The sequence below is a fragment of the Anabrus simplex genome, chromosome 2, assembly GCF_040414725.1.
Source record: "Anabrus simplex isolate iqAnaSimp1 chromosome 2, ASM4041472v1, whole genome shotgun sequence".
Taxonomy (NCBI): Eukaryota; Metazoa; Arthropoda; class Insecta; order Orthoptera; family Tettigoniidae; genus Anabrus; species Anabrus simplex.
This window is the reverse complement of record NC_090266.1, coordinates 323015113-323033228: the sequence shown is the minus strand read 5'-3', so window position 1 is coordinate 323033228 and position 18116 is coordinate 323015113. Positions and strand designations below refer to the sequence as shown.

Genomic DNA, 18116 nt, shown 5'->3' with positions numbered 1-18116 from the left:
GGAAGAGATTAAGGAACAGTGGTCAATGCTACAAAAACTACTAGCAGAAAGATGTGCGAACAAAACAGCCTCCGAAAACTCATGTAAGTGATACTCCTAACATAACCTACATCTGTACAACACCAACTACTACTACTACTACTACTACCAATATTAATACTACTAATAATACCATAATATGTTGTATAATTCTTTCACAGGTAATATGCAAGTTATTTATCTATTTAATTAATTATTAGATACAGCCTATGGAGGGGCATTTTAAACTATTAATAATAATAATAATAATAATAATAATAATAATTCCCGTGTGGGGATTTACCGGTTACCTCCATCGGGCGCGTCCCATTGGAATTGGGGAAGCTCGCTGGCTCTGCCGCCAGCAGAGTCAGAAGGTAGTAGGGAAATAAAATACCACCGTGAAAAAAAAAAAAAACTGGTCCCTTGCCAGGGTTACAGCGAAGACTGGTAAATGACCAGATGCCAGAAAACATCTTGAGGCAACCTCTAGGGCTAACAACCCTAGTTGTAAAATGATGGGTACCCGTCCTAAGCAAAGTCAAGTCAAAAAGCATGATGGCACAACATTTCAAGAAACATACCCCAGGGGGTAAATCTTCGGATAAATCCCTCGTCGTGAACGCCACGGCGCACGAGTCTCGTTCGGATTCTGGGGGAGACTGGACATCATGCAAGAGACGAGTCTGAGCGTCTCGGTGTACCCCGAAGAGTCAAAAACTCAGGCCAAAATCTAAAACCTTTCCAGCAACTTTCAACATAAATTCACTTACACAAACTGGCAAGCTGAAAACCCTCACCAAAGCTCTTCACGAAAATCAGATATCCATAGTGGCCCTACAGGAAACAAGGTACCCAGATGAAGAGATTTTTGAATCTGAAGGCTACCGATTTTTCAAGAGCAAAGCGCAAAGAGGAATCCTCAATGGAGCTGTGATGCTTGGAACCAAGATCCTTAAATTGGTTGCAAATTTCGAACCTGTGAATGACAGAATGTCTATATTCACAATTAAATGCGCGAACGAAACCTACGCCCTAGTTAACGCACATGCTCCTACAAACGATAAGAACAAGTCTGATCCAGACGAAGTTGATAATTTCTGGGACCTACTGGATGAAAAATTGAACAAAATCCCCAAACACCATGTCAAGCTTCTTTTGGGTGACTTCAATGCCCAACTAGGTCGTGAGCAGAAGTACAAGAAAGTTATAGGAAATTACCCTGCTCACAAAAGAACCAATCCCAACGGCAAAAGACTGGTGACCATTTGCGAAAATCACAACCTGCAGGTCATGTCGACCCACTTTCGGCATCTACCCAGAAAGCAAATGACTTGGCGTTCTCCCATCCAAGCTCTCGGAGAGTTCCAAATTGATCATGTTGCGATCTCCAGGAGAAACAGCCCTGAGATTATGAATGTCAAAATAAAGAAAGGCATCAATGTGGCCTCAGATCATTATATGTCTCTTATCAAATTCAAACCAATTCCCGCAAACACAAGGAAGACAACCAAACAGATCACACGCTTCGACAATGATAAATTTCGGCAAAGGGTCGAGGCGTTCCAGGAGAAGGCTAGACCAAATGACTGTGACTTTAACAACGCCAAAAGTCTCCTCGTTGAGGCCGCCAAAGATGTTGCAGAAATCAAGAGAAGCAAAAAGCATGCCTGGTGGAATAGTACCTGCAAATCAGTCCTCCAAGAAAGACTCAATGCGTGGAAACAGTACAACTCTACGAAATCAGAAAATGATTGGGAAACCTACATAACCCAACGTGCCCAAGCAGCTATGGTGTTCAGAACTGAGAAACGTAAATACGAAAAATCTCTCATTGAAAAGATAGAACAAAACTTTAGGAAGAATGAAAGCAGAGAGTACTACAGAGCCTTCAAACGCAAACTCACTGGCTATAAACCACCATCTCTATGCTTTGAGCGAACGGACGGCACACTGGCGACGTCAAATGAAGAAAATTGCAGCATTCTGGCAGATTACTTCAAGAATTTACTTAATTGCTCTAAACCGCAAAGCACCATTGAAACCAAGGAACCCTTACTCAGGTACCCAGATTCCAGACCACCCGACAGAGATGAAATAAAGCACCACATTGCCCGTCTCAAAAATAACAAAGTGCCGGGGGAAGACTCGGTAGTAGCAGAACTATAGAAATATGCCCCAGAGGAATCACTTGATATCTTGCAAAAGCAAATAGAAGAAATTTGGAACAAGGAGACCCTACCCGAAGATTGGTAAATAGCTTTGATCCATCCATTACACAAAAAAGGCAGCATGAAGAACATCAACAACTCAGAGGAATATCTTTGCTACCCGTGACTTACAAAATTCTATCACTTGCCATCCTGGAGAGTTTGGAAGCACAAGTCGAACATCAAATAGGTGAATACCAAGGAGGGTTCAGAAAATGTCACTCAACAGCTGAACAGATCCAAAATCTCAAAACAATCATCAGATATTGTACACTAAGGTCCAAGCAGTATGTGTCTGTCTTTGTGGACTTTAAGAAAGCGTACGACTCCACTGACCGGGAAGTCCTGCTAAACATCTTAAATGAATTTGGAGTTGATTTGAAACTGCTGGCATTAATTAGAACCACCCTGACCGATACAAAATCCAAGGTGAAGTTCCACGGATGTCTCTCGCATTCCTTTGACATCAAAACAGGAGTCCGACAAAGTGATGGGCTATCTCCGATACTCTTCAACTGTGTTCTTGAAAAGATCATCAGAACCTGGCGGGTGAGATTACAGGAAACCAACTACAGTCCATTGAGAATAGGAACCAAATCCAAGGGGATCGCAACAGACTGCTTAGCATTTGCCGATGATATTGCTGTTCTCTCAACCGACATAGAAACCGCTAGAGCTCAAGTTGAAATTTTAAAGGAAATTGCCGAACAAACTGGTTTGCAGATATCGTTTGAGAAAACAAAAGTAATGACTAACATCAAAGAGGCTCCACCAAAACTCCATACAAAATACGGGGACATCACCCGAGTAGACAGATTCAAATATCTGGGTGAGATCATCATGAAAAATGGACTGGACAAAGAAGCACTTCAGGAGCGAGTACGCAAACTGGAAATAGCCTACCAAACATCCCGCACAATCTACAACAAAAAATGCCTTTCCCAAAACACCAAGATACGTCACTATGAAACAGTTCTGAAGCCAGTAGTTCTATATGCAGCCGAAACCCTGTCTCTAAATGCCAACAAAGGACTCCTTGAAGAACTGGAGAAAAGAGAACGCAAAATTGTGAGAGGAATCTTGGGATCAAAGTACAGAAATGGAATCCATCAAGAGAGATCCAACAAGGAAGTCTACAGCAAAATAGAGAAAATTACCGACACAATCAGAAAAAGACGGGCACGATTTTACGGTCATCTGAAAAGATTGGACAGAAGAAAGTAAACTAAAGAAATCTTTCACTTTTTTGATTCAAACCCCAAACCCACAATTCCCTGGTTTAAAAATACCAAAGAAGACCTGTAAATGCTACACATCTCACCCTGAAGACGCCTTTAACAGAGATCTCTTCCGCAAGAAAATATTGACGAACGGGCTAAACCGAGACGAGCAACCGAAGAGAAGACACGGTGCCCCTTGGACAGAGGAGCGTAAGCAGGCCCACTCACAAAGAATGATGGAAATTTGGGCTCTAAAGAAGGCCAAGTTCAGTGTCAAATGCAACAAGACTTAACGTGGTCCTTGATGGCCCCAGCGAATTATATATATAATAATAAGTTTAAATACGTATAAAAGATAACAAAGGTATAAACAACAATATTAAGTAACAACAATAAATTAACAATTTTAACAGTAACAATGTAACAATAATGACAACGGTAACTGGCAAGTGTCGGTTACTGAAATTAGGAAGAAGAAAGGTCAAGTGTTGGAGGGACGGAAGAAAGTGAAAACCTGGGGATGATTTAGAGGTATTACATTTGGTGTAGCCATTGATTATTTTGTGAAGGTAACATAGATCAGAGAACTGTAAATGGCTTCTCAGGTCAATTATACCCAGATAGTTCATAATGTAAGATTTAGTTTTGTTCTTAAAAACAGGATTGTGAGTCTTAACAATGAAAGTGAAAAAGTTAAAAATACTATTTAGTTGAGATATGTTTGTGATAGCAGATGAGGACCAAATAGGGGAACAAGTCAATAATGAGGAGAACATACGAGACAAAGTATAATTTTAAGGCGTTAATATCATTAATTTCAGTAAACCTGTAAGGAATGCCTAGAGTATGCATAGCATGGGATTTTATACAGTGAATTTGAGCAGAGAAAGTTAGTTTACAGTCTATTATAACGCCTAGGTCTCTTACCTGAGAAGCCGATTGCAATGTATTTCCCTGGATGGTACATGCAGTGTTCATTCTTTGCTTTAGCAATGAAAAGGAGATTGTATTGCACTTCTTAACATTGGGAGAAAGATTCCATTTCTTAAACCAGTCACCACACGAATTCATTACAGTCTGTAATTCATCACAGTCATCAGGCGTAGACACTTCTCTTAGGATTTTCAGGTCGGCAGCGTACAAGAGGAGGGAACACTGACTATTTTGGGTGCGAAGAATTATGTCGTCGATATAGAGAACAAAGAGTAGGGGTCCCAGAATACTGCCCTGAGATACACCTGATAACAGAGATAACCGTGATGAGGCAGATTCCGGGAGTACCACTCTTTGTTTTCTGCCGGAGAGGAAACTTATCAATGACAAGATGGGGCCATGGATATTAAATCTGGTAGCGAGCTTATGAAGAAGTGCATGATCCACTGAGTCAAATGCCTTGGCCAGATCTATATAGATTACATCTAACTGAGATTTATTTTCCATTGCTGTATTGATGTGGTGATTGAGAACAGTGAGGTTAGCGAGGCATGATTTTCCGGGAGTGAATCCGTGTTGTTCTTGATAGAGGTACGGCTGTGGATTATTCTTTCAAGGACAGAGGATAGTATCGGAACGATAGATATTGGGCGGTATGATGAGATATCATGTTTGTTGCCAGATTTGAAAATAGGTGTGATATCAGCTTGTTTCCAGCTGTCGGGGAATGTACCAGTAGCCATACACAGGTTTAAAATTGTAGATAACGGTGCACAGAGAGATGCAGAAATTTTTTTGAGGAATATAGGGCTAATATCATTGGGCCCGGTGGAGCGGTTTGTTGGGAGACTACTGAGAATATTTTGAACTTCGTTAGGGGTCGTTGATATTTGCAAACACTATTGATCTGTGGTAGGTCTGTGAGAGGTGCAGGAGGGGTAAAGGTGGAGTGAAAGAACTCATTGAATTTTTGAGACCTTAATTCAGTTGGGACATCATCAGTATGTATTTCATAATTCAGTGGTATTCGGGGTGACTTTCTACGTGATGAAATGAGGGTCCAGAATTTTTTAGGGTGGTTTTTAAGGTTTCCAGTTATAGAAGTGATGTGCCGGTTGTAGTCATTTTTAAGATGCAATTTTGAAATTTTCCTGAGGTGTTTAAAAGTATTATACGTGTGTGAAATGGGGATGGACTTCAAGAGTAACCACGCATGGGTCTTGTTCTTTAGTAGTAATTTAGTTTCGGCACTCAGCCAGGGGGGATATTTGTGTGTTCTGGGTTTGGAGAAAGGTACGTTCTGTTTAATAGTGGTAAATATTAAATCCTCAAACAGGGAAACCGCACTGTTGACGTCACGCTCAACTGATAACCAGCACCAAGGGAGGGATGACAAGTGTAAAGGAGAATGTCATACTTTGTCAGCTGAACATAAACGACGGCTGTTTTTGGATTTCTACAAATGCACGTTATTCCCGATGGTACCACACCACCTTGACGAAGGCAAAATACATTTTGTCTCGTGTTTTGGAGGCTTGCGTGTTCAAATGATCCTTAGAGCTATGCCGGCGGGAGCATATGCTCCTGGTAGGGCCACCCAAGCTGGACAGGTCTAAGGTGATGATCCAGACTAAGAGTGATACCCTGGGCCTCCAGGTTGGGGGTTGGTGCGAGGGGCTAACAACTCCACTACCACAAAACTACATATTGTTCAGAAACCAAATCAAGATAACCAGACGGTCCCGAACTTACGATGAATAAAGCGCGCTAAATGGCAATGATACGGATATATTGGAACATGGAATGTGAGAAGTATCTTTCAGGCTGAGGCTAGTAGAAAATTGGAGGAGGAATTACTTAAATATCAAATAGATGTAGCAGCATTACAGGAGATAAGATGGAAGACAATAGAGGTGGCAGATCTACAACACTAAATTTTGTTCAATAGTGGGGAGGAAGAAAATAGAATAGGAACAGGGTTTATGGTCAAGAAATCGGTCAGTCATAACATGATTGAATATGAAGCAGTAAGTCCCAAACTATGCCAGTTAAGACTGAAAGGGAGTTTTGCCAACATACCACTAATTAGCGTCCATGCCCCAAAAGAGGATGCCGAAGAGGAAGAGAAAGAACAGTTCTATGAAAAAATGGAGCAAATATATGACAAGTTGCCCAAGTATGATGTTAAAGTTGTCCTAGGAGATTATAATGCCAAAGTAGGCAAAGAGAAAGAAAACTACCTAGTGGCAGGATATCAGAGTAAACACCAAGAATCCAATGAGAACGAGTGGAAATTGATTGATTTTGCCTTTAGCAAAGACATGGTGATTAAGAGCACATGTTTTCCACATAAGGAGATCCATAAAGAGCCATGGATATCACCGGATGGTCTGACAAAGAACCAGATAGACCATGTGCTGATAGATGCGCGACATGCCTCCAATATAATGGATGTGAGAAGCATGCGTCGTGCAGACAGTGATTCAGATCACAAACTGGTAACGATAAAGTTCCAAGAAAGACTGACAATTAAACCCAGGGACAGAGCTGAGCAGAGCAAGATCTATAATGTAGAACTGTTAAGGGATGAGAAGGAGGAAGAGTATAGAGACTGGCTACAAAGAAAGCTACAGATGGACAGAAATGAAGATGCGGACATTAAAAAATCAAAATCTCTTTATTTGCAAATGAGGTGTCTACCTCTGTGGCGAATGGTACACTAAAATACATTATTGTCAAGCACTAAATATTAAATTAACAACAGAAGAAAATTTCCCTATAATACAACATTATATAATTTACGCTAACAATTTTTTCTATTATACACACAGCTCATCCTTAATAAATTTATATTGTTTACAAAATTATATTTATAATATCTCTTGTACTACTTACAAATTTAGTCAACTGATATACAGTATGTGGAATTACTTCAAATGATACTATACAACTGGTATAAGATTAAACTTCACATTGCATTTATTTAATTATTTATTTTTTTACCCATTCTGGAACCTAAGTAGCATAATGACCTGCAGCGTCTTAACCAGAGCCCCTTTTGCCATCACTTTTCAGAGTTCCTGAAGGGCCTTCACAGCTACCGTAGCGGTCCCAGGGCCCTCAAAGTCCCCACTGTACTACCACCCCTACAGGCAGTCCCCTACTTTGGCTGTCCAAACTCCTTAGACCAGGGGATGGAATTAATTTATTCACACACATTTTTTATTTACATTAACCTGCACTGGTCAAATGCCCTCTACCATTTCATTTATTTACTTATGTTCTCTATTGCTGTTTATTCTCTTCTTGAATATCTGCACAGATTTAGGAAAAGGATCAAACACTACCCCTGGTAAACTGTTCCACTCCTTCACACCCTTCTCAATGAAGGAAAATTTACAACAATCGCTTCTGCTAAAATTCCTCCTGCCGATATAATTATTTTCCAACTGAAGCCTCTCACGGATATCTCCCCATGCTTCTTCTTCTTCTGTATAGGCTCTATATAATCCTATAAGTCTAGTTTTCTCCCTTCTCTTACTTAAAGTTTCCCAACCAAGTTCCTTTAATATTTCTGATACACTACTCTTTCTCCTGAAATCCCCCGTTACAAATCTTGCTGCTTTCCTCTGCACACCATCTAGTTCTTTTATTAGGTATTCTTGGTGAGGATCCTAAACACTGTTTGCATATTCCAATATTGGACGAACCATACTTAAGTAACTTTTTACTTTTAATTCCTTGTTGCATCCTTTAAGTAGCCTCATTATGACATGTAACGATATGTACGCTTTCCCAATAATGTCATAAACATGACCCTTCCAGTGTAAATTACTTTCAAATCTCACACTTAAGTATTTGCACTTGCCATCTTTTGGGATAACTACCTCATCCAAAGTATATTCAAATTCAGTTTTAAAACTCCTGTTTGTAAATGTTGTAACAGTTGATTTGCCCCCATTAATCAATCAATCAATCAATCAATCAATCAATCAATACTGATCTGCATTTAGGGCAGTCGCCCATGTGGCAGATTCCCTATCTGTTGCTTTCCTAGCCTTTTCCTAAATGATTTCAAAGAAATTGGAAATTTATTGAACATCCTTGGTAAGTTATTCCAATCCCTAACTCCCCTTCCTATAAATGAATATTTGCAGCAGTTTGTCCTCTTGAATTCTAACTTTATCTTCATATTGGGATCTTTCCTACTTTTATAAACGCCATTCAAACTTATTCGTCTACTAATGTCATTCCACGCCATCTCTCCGCTGACAGCTCGGAACATACCACTTAGTCGAGCAGCTCTTCTTCTTTCTCTCAATTCTTCCCAACCCAAACATTGCAACATTTTTGTAACGCTACTCTTTTGTCGGAAATCACCCAGAACAAATCGAGCTGCTTTTCTTTGGATTTTTTCGAGTTCTTGAATCAGGTAATCCTGGTGAGGGCCCCATACACTGGAACCATACTCTAGTTGGGGTCTTACCAGAGACTTATATGCACTCCCCTTTACATCCTTACTACAACCCCTAAACACCCTCATAACCATGTGCAGAGATCTGTACCCTTTATCTACAATCCCATTTATGTGATTACCCCAATGAAGATCTTTCCGTATATTAACACCTAGATACTTACAATGATCCCCAAAAGGAACTTTCAACCCATCAACGCAGTAATTAAAACTGAGAGAACTTTTCCTATTTGTGAAACTCACAACCTGACTTTTAACCCCGTTTATCAACATACCATTGCCTGCTGTCCATCTCACAACATTTTCGAGGTCACGTTGCAGTTGCTCACAATTTTGTAACTTATTTATCACTCTATAGAGAATAACATCATTCACAAAAAGCCTTACCTCCGATTCCACTCCTTTACTCATATCATTTATATATATAAGAAAACAAAGGTCCGATAATACTGCCTTGAGGAATTCCCCTCTTAATTTTTACAGGGTCAGATAAAGCTTCACCTACTCTAATTCTCTGAGATCTATTTTCTAGAAATATAGCAACCCATTCAGTCACTCTTTTGTCTAGTCCAATTGCAATCATTTTTGCCAGTAGTCTTCCATGATCCACCCTATCAAATGCTTTAGACAGTTCAATCGCGATACAGTCCATTTGACCTCCAGAATCCAAGATATCTGCTATATCTTGCTGGAATCCTACAAGTTGAGCTTTAGTGGAAAAACCTTTCCTAAAACCGAATTGCCTACTATCGAACCAGTTATTAATTTCACAAACATGTCTAACATAATCAGAAAGAACGCATTCCCAAAGCTTACATACAATGCATGTCAAACTTACTGGCCTGTAATTTTCAGCTTTATGTCTATCACCCTTTCCTTTATACACAGGGGCTACTATAGCAACTCTACATTCATCTAGTATAGCTCCTCCGACCAAACAATAATCAAATAAGTACTTCAGATATGGTACTATATCCCAACCCATTGTCTTTAGTACATCCCCAGAAATATGATCAATTCCAGCCGCTTTTCTAGTTTTCAACTTTTGTATCTTATTGTAAATGTCATTATTATCATATGTAAATTTTATTACTTCTTTGGCCTTAGTCTCCTCCTCTATCTTGACACTATCCCTGTAACCAACGATCTTTACATACTGCTGACTGAATACTTCTGCCTTTTGAAGATCCTCACATACACACTCCCCTTGTTCATTAATTATTCCTGGAATGTCCTTCTTGGAACCTGTTTCTGCCTTAAAATACCTATACATACCCTTCCATTTTTCACTAAAATTCGTATGACTGCCAATTATGCTTGCCATCATGTTATCCATAGCTGCCTTCTTTGCTAGATTCAATTTTCTAGTAAGTTCCTTCAATTTCTCCTTACTTCCACAGCCATTTCTAACTCTATTTCTTTCCAGTCTGCACCTCCTTCTTAGTCTCTTTATTTCTCTATTATAATAAGGTGGGTCTTTACCATTCCTTACCACCCTTAATGGTACAAACCTGTTTTCGCATTCCTCAACAATTTCTTTAAACCCATCCCAGAGTCTGTTTACATTTTTATTTACCGTTTTCCACCGATCATAGTTACTTTTTAGAAACTGCCTCATGCCTGCTTTATCAGCCATATGGTACTGCCTAACAGTCCTACTTTTAAGAGCTTCCTTTCTATCACATTTATTTTTAACTACCACAAAAACAGCTTCATGATCACTAATACCATCTATTACCTCAGTTTTCCTATAGAGCTCATCTGGTTTTATCAGCACCACATCCAGGATATTTTTCCCTCTGGTTGGTTCCATCACTTTCTGAATCAGCTGTCCTTCCCATATTAACTTATTTGCCATTTGTTGGTCATGCTTCCTGTCGTTCGCATTTCCTTCCCAATTGACATCTGGCAAATTCAGATCTCCCGCTACAATCACAATTCTTTCCATGTCGTTTCCCACATAGCCGACTATCCTAACAAATAATTCCGAATCCGCGTCAGTGCTACCCTTCCCCGATCTGTACACTCCAAATATATCAAGTTGCCTATTATCTTTCGAAATGTGCCTTACACCTAGAATTTCATTTGTCTTGTCTTTAACTTTTTCGTAGCTTACGAATTCTTCTTTCACCAGAATGAACACTCTCCCTCCCACCCTTCCTATCCTATCTCTACGATAGACACTCCAGTGCCGTGAGAAAATTTCTGCATCCATTATACCATTTCTCAGCCATGATTCAACTCCTATTACAATATCTGGTAAATATATATACCGTATATTTAATTACTTAATTCTATTCCTTTCCTTACAATACTTCTACAGTTCAACACTAACAATTTTATGTCATCCCTACTTGATTTCCAGTGCCCTGTTCCCTTGTCACCGTTCCCTAGGCCATCCTGTTTCCCTGAATGTACCTCCCTATTACCCTTCCAAACAAATTTCCTAACTTATACGTACCACTGCGGTTTAAATGAAGGCCATCTGAGCGCAGATCCCTATCTCGTACCCACCCATTAGGATCTAGAAATTTCACTCCCAGTTTCCCACATACCCACTCCATAGTCTCATTTAAATCCCCAATCACCCTCCAGTCAGTATCCCTCCTACACAGTATTCCACTAATAACAATCTCCGCTTTCTTAAACTTCACCCGTGCTGCATTTACCAGATCCCACACATCTCCAACTATGTTGGTACTTATATCAGCTTGCCTTACGTTGTTGGTACCAACGTGAAACACTACCACCTTCTCCTTCCCCTCCTCCCTCTCTTCTACTTTCCTCAACATCTGCCTCAACCTAATTCCTGGATAACACTCTACCCTGGTACCCTGTCCTCCACACACTTTCCCCACGTGTCTTAACGACGGAATCCCCCATGACCAGAGCCTCAACCCTACCCACCTCATTTGATCCCCTCCCCTCCTGGTCAGCCGTATCTTTCCTGATAGCTGCAGAAGCTACTTCTTCCTCCCTTTTCTTCTTCCCATGACCCTGTTCCACCTGTCTTTTCCTATCCTCTACTCTACATTTTCCTTCATATTATTCTCTTCAACCCATTGCTGGATACTCTCAAGGTCCCTTTGTAATTCTGAACAATCCTCAATGTTATTTCCCTATAAACAATTATGTCATCTGCATACAATCTCATTTTTAATGTTATATTATTCCCTAAATCATTTACGTATATTAAGAAAAGTAATGGACCGATTATACTACCCTGTGCAATTCCCTTCCAAACTTTATCTTCCTGCGATACATTATTTCCTACTTTGACTTTCTGAACCCTTGAATTTAGAAAAGTTTTTATCAAACGTGTAACCCTTACTTCCAATCCTATTCCCTCCAATTTCTTTAATAATATTCCATGTTCCACTCTATCAAAGGCTTTGGAAAGATCTATGGCTATGCAATCTAACTGGCCTCCTGAGTCCAAATGATCTGACATGTCCTGCTGAAATCCCACCAGTTGTGCCTCACAAGAAAATTTCTTTCTAAATCCATACTGGCTCCTCATGAATCAATTTTTATCATCACATATCCCTCTCATGTACTTTGATATTAAACTCTCCAGTATTATACAAACTATACTGGTCAAGCTGATTGGTCTGTAGTTCTCTAGTTTCCTTTTATCACCCTTTCCTTTATAAATTGGTATTATTATAGATTCCGTTAATTCCTTTGGTATTACACTATTATTTATGACATAGTCAAAGAGAAATTTTAAATAAGGCACTATGTACCACCCCATTGTCTTTAACACCTCCCCAGTAATTTGATCACTTCCTGCTGCTTTTCCATGCTGAAGCAGTTTGATTTCTCTGAAAATATCTTCATTTATGAATGAGAAGCTTCTTGTTTCCCCTCTGTGTCTCTCCCTCTCTATCTTCTGTTTTGGTTTCCAGCTCCTGAGAATCATCTACTGAATCTCTGAATTCCCTACTAAATAGGTTTGCTTTCTCAGTATCTGTTAAATAGTGTTCACCCCCTTCTCCCACCATTGTAGGAATTTGGATTCCTTTTCCTTTTTGATTCCTGATATATGAACACAGCTTTTTCCATTTCCCTTTGTGGTCATTACCCTCTAGAAGTATGCCATTCATATAATTCTCTTTTGCTTTTTCACTCTATTCAGTTCCCTCATTAGATGTTTTCTAGTTACCTCTACTCTCCCTACCCTCTTTGATTTTCCTGTTTACTATTCTACATTTTCTTTTTAATTTTCTTATTTCTCGTGTATAATAAACAGGGTCTGAGGTCATTTTACCCTTCTTAACAGGTACAAATCTCTGCTGTCCTTCCCAAATGATTCCTTTAAATTTAGCCCTAAGTGTATCCACATTACTCCCTTCACTTATCCAACAACTGAATTGTGATTTAAGGTAAGTCCCAAATTCATCAACTTTAGTTTCTCTGTACAATTTCTTGTCTTGTGTGACCCTCTTATTAAGCCTTTTTGGTACCAGTCCTACATCCATTATTACAGCCTTATGGTCACCTATTCCTTCAATTACCTCAGTTTTATCAACAATTTCCCATGGTTTAACCAAGAAAACATCTAGTAAGTTATAGTTGAGGACAAAACATGATGACCTCAGTTCCTAGAAGCGAGCTGGAAGCCAGCTGTAAATCCCACCCTGCACCCTGCTGAGTTAATGAGCTCTAAGTGATCCTTGTTTGTTTTGGCGAGGTTGCCAAACCACTTTCTTCCTCACTCTCTGTAGCATTTACCCTTTCTTCGTGTAGAGTGCAGAAGCCGATTTGGCATCTATGGCTGCAGCAGAGGTAGTAAATCCTATTAGTCACTAATAGACACCGAGCTGCCGCTGGAAAGTAGTGGTGTGAGGTGAGGTCGTTATGATTTGTCTCCAACTATATTAAGACAAGTTGGTTCTTGTACTACTTATGTAAATCCTCCCTCCCAAATTAACTTATTTGCCAGTTTCTGTTCATGGGCTTCACTTGCAGCTCCATTCCATTCAACTTCAGGCAAGTTTAGATCTCGCCCAATTATTAGTTTACATGGATCATCTGCTGAAAGGTATCAAATGGCAGGGAGGGATTCAGTTAGGTGGAAATGTAGTAAGCAGTCTGGCCTATGCTGACGACTTGGTCTTAATGGCAGATTGTGCTGAAAGCCTGCAGTCTAATATCTCGGAACTTGAAAATAGGTGCAATGAGTATGGTATGAAAATTAGCCTTCTGAAGACTAAACTGATGTCAGTAGGTAAGAAATTCAACAGAAGTGAATGTCACATTGGTGATACAAACCTAGAACAGGTCGATAATTTCAAGTATTTAGGTTGTATATTCTCCCACGATGGTAATATAGTAAGTGAGGTTGAATCAAGGTGTGGTAAAGCTAATGCAGTGAGCTCGCTGTTGCAATGAACAGTATTCTGTAAGAAGGAAGTCAGCTCCCAGGCGAAACTATCTTTACATCGGTCTGTTTACAGACCAACTTTGCTTTACGGGAGCGAAAGCTGGGTGGACTCAGGATATCTTATTCATACGTTAGAAGTAACAGCATGAAAGTACGGAAGAGTGATTGCTGGTACAAACAGGTGGGAACAATGGCAGGAGGGTACTCAGAATGAGAAGATAAAGGCCAAGTTAGGAATGAAATCGATGGATGAAGCTGTACTCATAAACCGGCTTCGGTGGTGGGGTCATGTGGGGTGAATGGAGGACAGGTTACCTAGGAGAATAATGGACTCTGTTATGGAGGGTAAGAGAAGTAGAGGTAGACCAAGACGACGATAGTTTAACTCAGTTTCTAATAAATAATAATAATAATAATGTTATTTGTTTTGCGCCCCACTAACTACTCTTTTACGGTTTTCGGAGACGCCGAGGTGCCGGAATTTAGTCCCGCAGGAGTTCTTTTACGTGCCAGTGAATCTACCGACACGAGGCTGACGTATTTCAGCACCTTCAAATACCACCGGACTGAGCCAGGATCGAACCTGCCAAGTTAAACTCAGTTTCTAACGATTTGAAGATAAGAGGTATAGAACTAAATGAGGCCACAGCACTAGTTGCAAATAGAGGATTGTGGCGACGTTTAGTAAATTCACAGAGGCTTGCAGACGGAACGCTGAAAGGCATAACAGTCTATAATGATAATGTATCATTAAGTGAGTTTATTTTTGACGACAGAAGAGCAACATTTGCAGTGAGTTCACTGTGCTGTAGTTATTTTTCATTCCGTTGCTGTTATATATAAAACAACTTATTATAAAACTTGTGCTTCATTAAGGAGTATAACTAACAGAAATAAATTAATAATTCCAAAATTATTGTCCCACTTATTTTCCACTAATCTCTCTCTTTCTGATGTGTAATCCCACTCATTCATTAAATTTAATAGTCTGCAAGTTGAAAGTCCACTATTATAGTTTTTCATGTGATTAACATAATTTACGTCTAAATGTGTAACCAGATCATCAATGCTCTCGTCCGCATGACACACCTGCCAATTCTCACGCTCAATGTACAAGATTCACTAATTCCAGGCAAATCTCATGCTCACACAAACAAACTGTTGAGGATCTAAGTTTGCACCTTGATTGATACCTCTAGATAAGTGCAATGGTTTCTTATTTGCTCATAAATTGTGTAGTTTGTATATTCTGTAAATCTAGTCATTAGGCAACATATAAGAGGAAAGATATGTCGCAACTTAACATCTGTGTACAGTGAATAACTGCAAAAATGAATAGGGAGCACTTTTAAATGTTCCATATAAAATATAATAACACCAACAGTAACTAGGGAGCAGATTTCTATGACAAGTCACATATTTTTCCTTAACATTCTAACATGTAGTCTTGTATTTTCAACATATTTCCAACCACGATAATCAAAATGAAACAAGTTTTATTAGGCATATAAATACATATTTAAGATTTTTTAAAGTTTTGTGCATATTCTGAACAAAATCTCGTAACAACATATTTTAGTGATTTTCATTTGAATCTCATTTTATAAAAGTCAGAGTAAGCTCTAGAAATTCTTTTTCAGGGTAGACTGGAATATATGTACTTCTACTGATGAACCACTGAAACGTAGTGTATGGAAAGTTTCTGGCAGATAGGAGCTATTGTTTGCTGGTTGGATCAATTCCTGGAAACCGAGCTATTGTTTACATGGAAGCAGAGACAATTCTGCAGTTATCTGTGAGTGTTATCTTTCTCCTCTGCCCTTCAGCTCTTCCTCCTTCAACACACTGGATGACCTTGGTTAGTGAGGAAGCTTCAGTCATTCAGTTTCTTTTAATATGGCTAAATCAAAAGTTTCAATTAGTGAGAATTTTGAGTTTTGTTCACGAGTTCAGTGGAAACATATTCAGTACAGATGGACTGATATCCTGAAAATTGGGTGAGATAAAAGTTACAGCCAAAAAATGCTTCACTGTGCCACAACACTGTAATACTGCAAAACATAAGAATTGTGTAACTAGACATTATGCACTCTGAAATGTCTGCTATTCGTAACCCCAACATCAAGTTCAAAATGTTCATAATTTTTGCAAGATCTCTGCAACATGATGGTTTAGCCTAATATTTCTTTAAAGAAACTTTACAACTGAAGCTTTAGACAGTTTCTTGAAAAAAAAAAAAATACAAAGCATCCTGTTCCCAACAAATCTATTCTCAGGAAAGACTACTAACCCCTTATCATGAAGAGATGTTGGATATAATAAGGCGTGGCCTGGGAGACAGTAAGATTGGTGTATCCACAAAGATGCATACAAAATGCTTATCAGTTGGTACACTTATTTATTTCACCTTAACTTCACACAAACATGCACATAACCTTAATCACTGATGTCACAAACAAAATATACATATCACCCATCACTAAGCGCATGCCACATGGAAATCACAACCTTAAAACACAGTTGATTGCTGACAACATACCAATATAGTTGGTCCATTATTGGACATTATAAATTTTCCAGCTAACTCATTCCTGGTTGCCAGCGTTTTGCCCCGGTGTGCTAAGTTGGGCTCATCAGTTGGTAAATAGCACACTTACCAAGACGCATAGCTAGTGCATACGGTGGCACACTGGGGCGAAACGCTGGCAAACAGGAATGAGTTAGCTGGAAAATTTATAATGTCCAATAATGGACCAACTATATTGGTATTATAAATTTACTCATTCGAAACAAAATCAACATCTTTATCTGCTGACAACATGTCGGTTCAACACAACTCGTGGTCACAAGAATATTCCCGTTAAAACGTAACTCCAACTAAACAGTAACTCGTCTCTACCACGAAGACCACCTCTTTATATCTGTGCCTGGCCAGGCTTCTAGAAATATACATTTTCTTGTAAATTCTAGAGTGCTTAAGGCCCAGATATAATACACAGAAAATTCTACAGAGTTCTCTTATACCCAGTACCATTCTGGATGTTACAGCGTGTTACACAATTCTGTAGTGGATTACAAACACAGGTAATAATAAATTATATAATATTACCGGTTCTTACATTAACTAAACTCATAAATATCTATATACAGCAAATGTTTCATGACATAACCTCACAAATTATGCGATCATAAATTAATGATAATAATAACTGGAATTACATTAAAAGTCATAATAACAATAATAATAACAATAACAAACATTATTTAAAATAATAATAATAATAATAATAATTCGAGCTCAATACTTGCAATATTTAGCCATGGTTGAGAGAATATTGTTTTCAAGTCATATCAGTTTATCAAACTTGCGTCAAGATGTGGCTTTCAAAAGACGAAGCTACAGGTGTGGATGGAAGATATGTAGCATATGTATCAATACTTCAGCCCTCGCTGCCACTCTGTACAAACATACACGCAGAACGACTGATTTTTTTGGTCTCTAGCTGCCTTCTCGCAGAGGACGCATTCCAGCAGTGCACAAGGCTGCCAACCTGTGTAATTAAGAACTATGGAGACAAGCAAAGGGGGTTAGAATCTGCAAAGCGGCCTTAGGCCTCTAGCTTCCTATGGAAAAGACCACTGGTCTAGACTGTCTAGGGTAGGGCCTGGACAAGACCAATCGTCTGGACTGGTTGGAGTAGGGGCTGGACACTATCACTGGTCTGGATAGGTTAGAGTACGGTCTGGACAAGACCAGTGAAATGGAGACAAGCAAGGGTTAGATGCCGTGAAGCGGCCTCATGCCTCTAGCATGTTGCGATCTCCGCTAATGCTACGTATATTTCCTACCTTCGCAGGCTGTTTTTCTCCGATCA

General features: G+C 39.3%; 1 protein-coding gene across 2 annotated transcripts in view; it reads right to left on the bottom strand.

Moving 5' to 3' along the window:
- Positions 1–18116, bottom strand: part of Ptp69D (Protein tyrosine phosphatase 69D) — a 976604-nt gene that overhangs the window by 936620 nt on the left and 21868 nt on the right. The gene's annotated exons all lie outside the window — the stretch shown is intronic.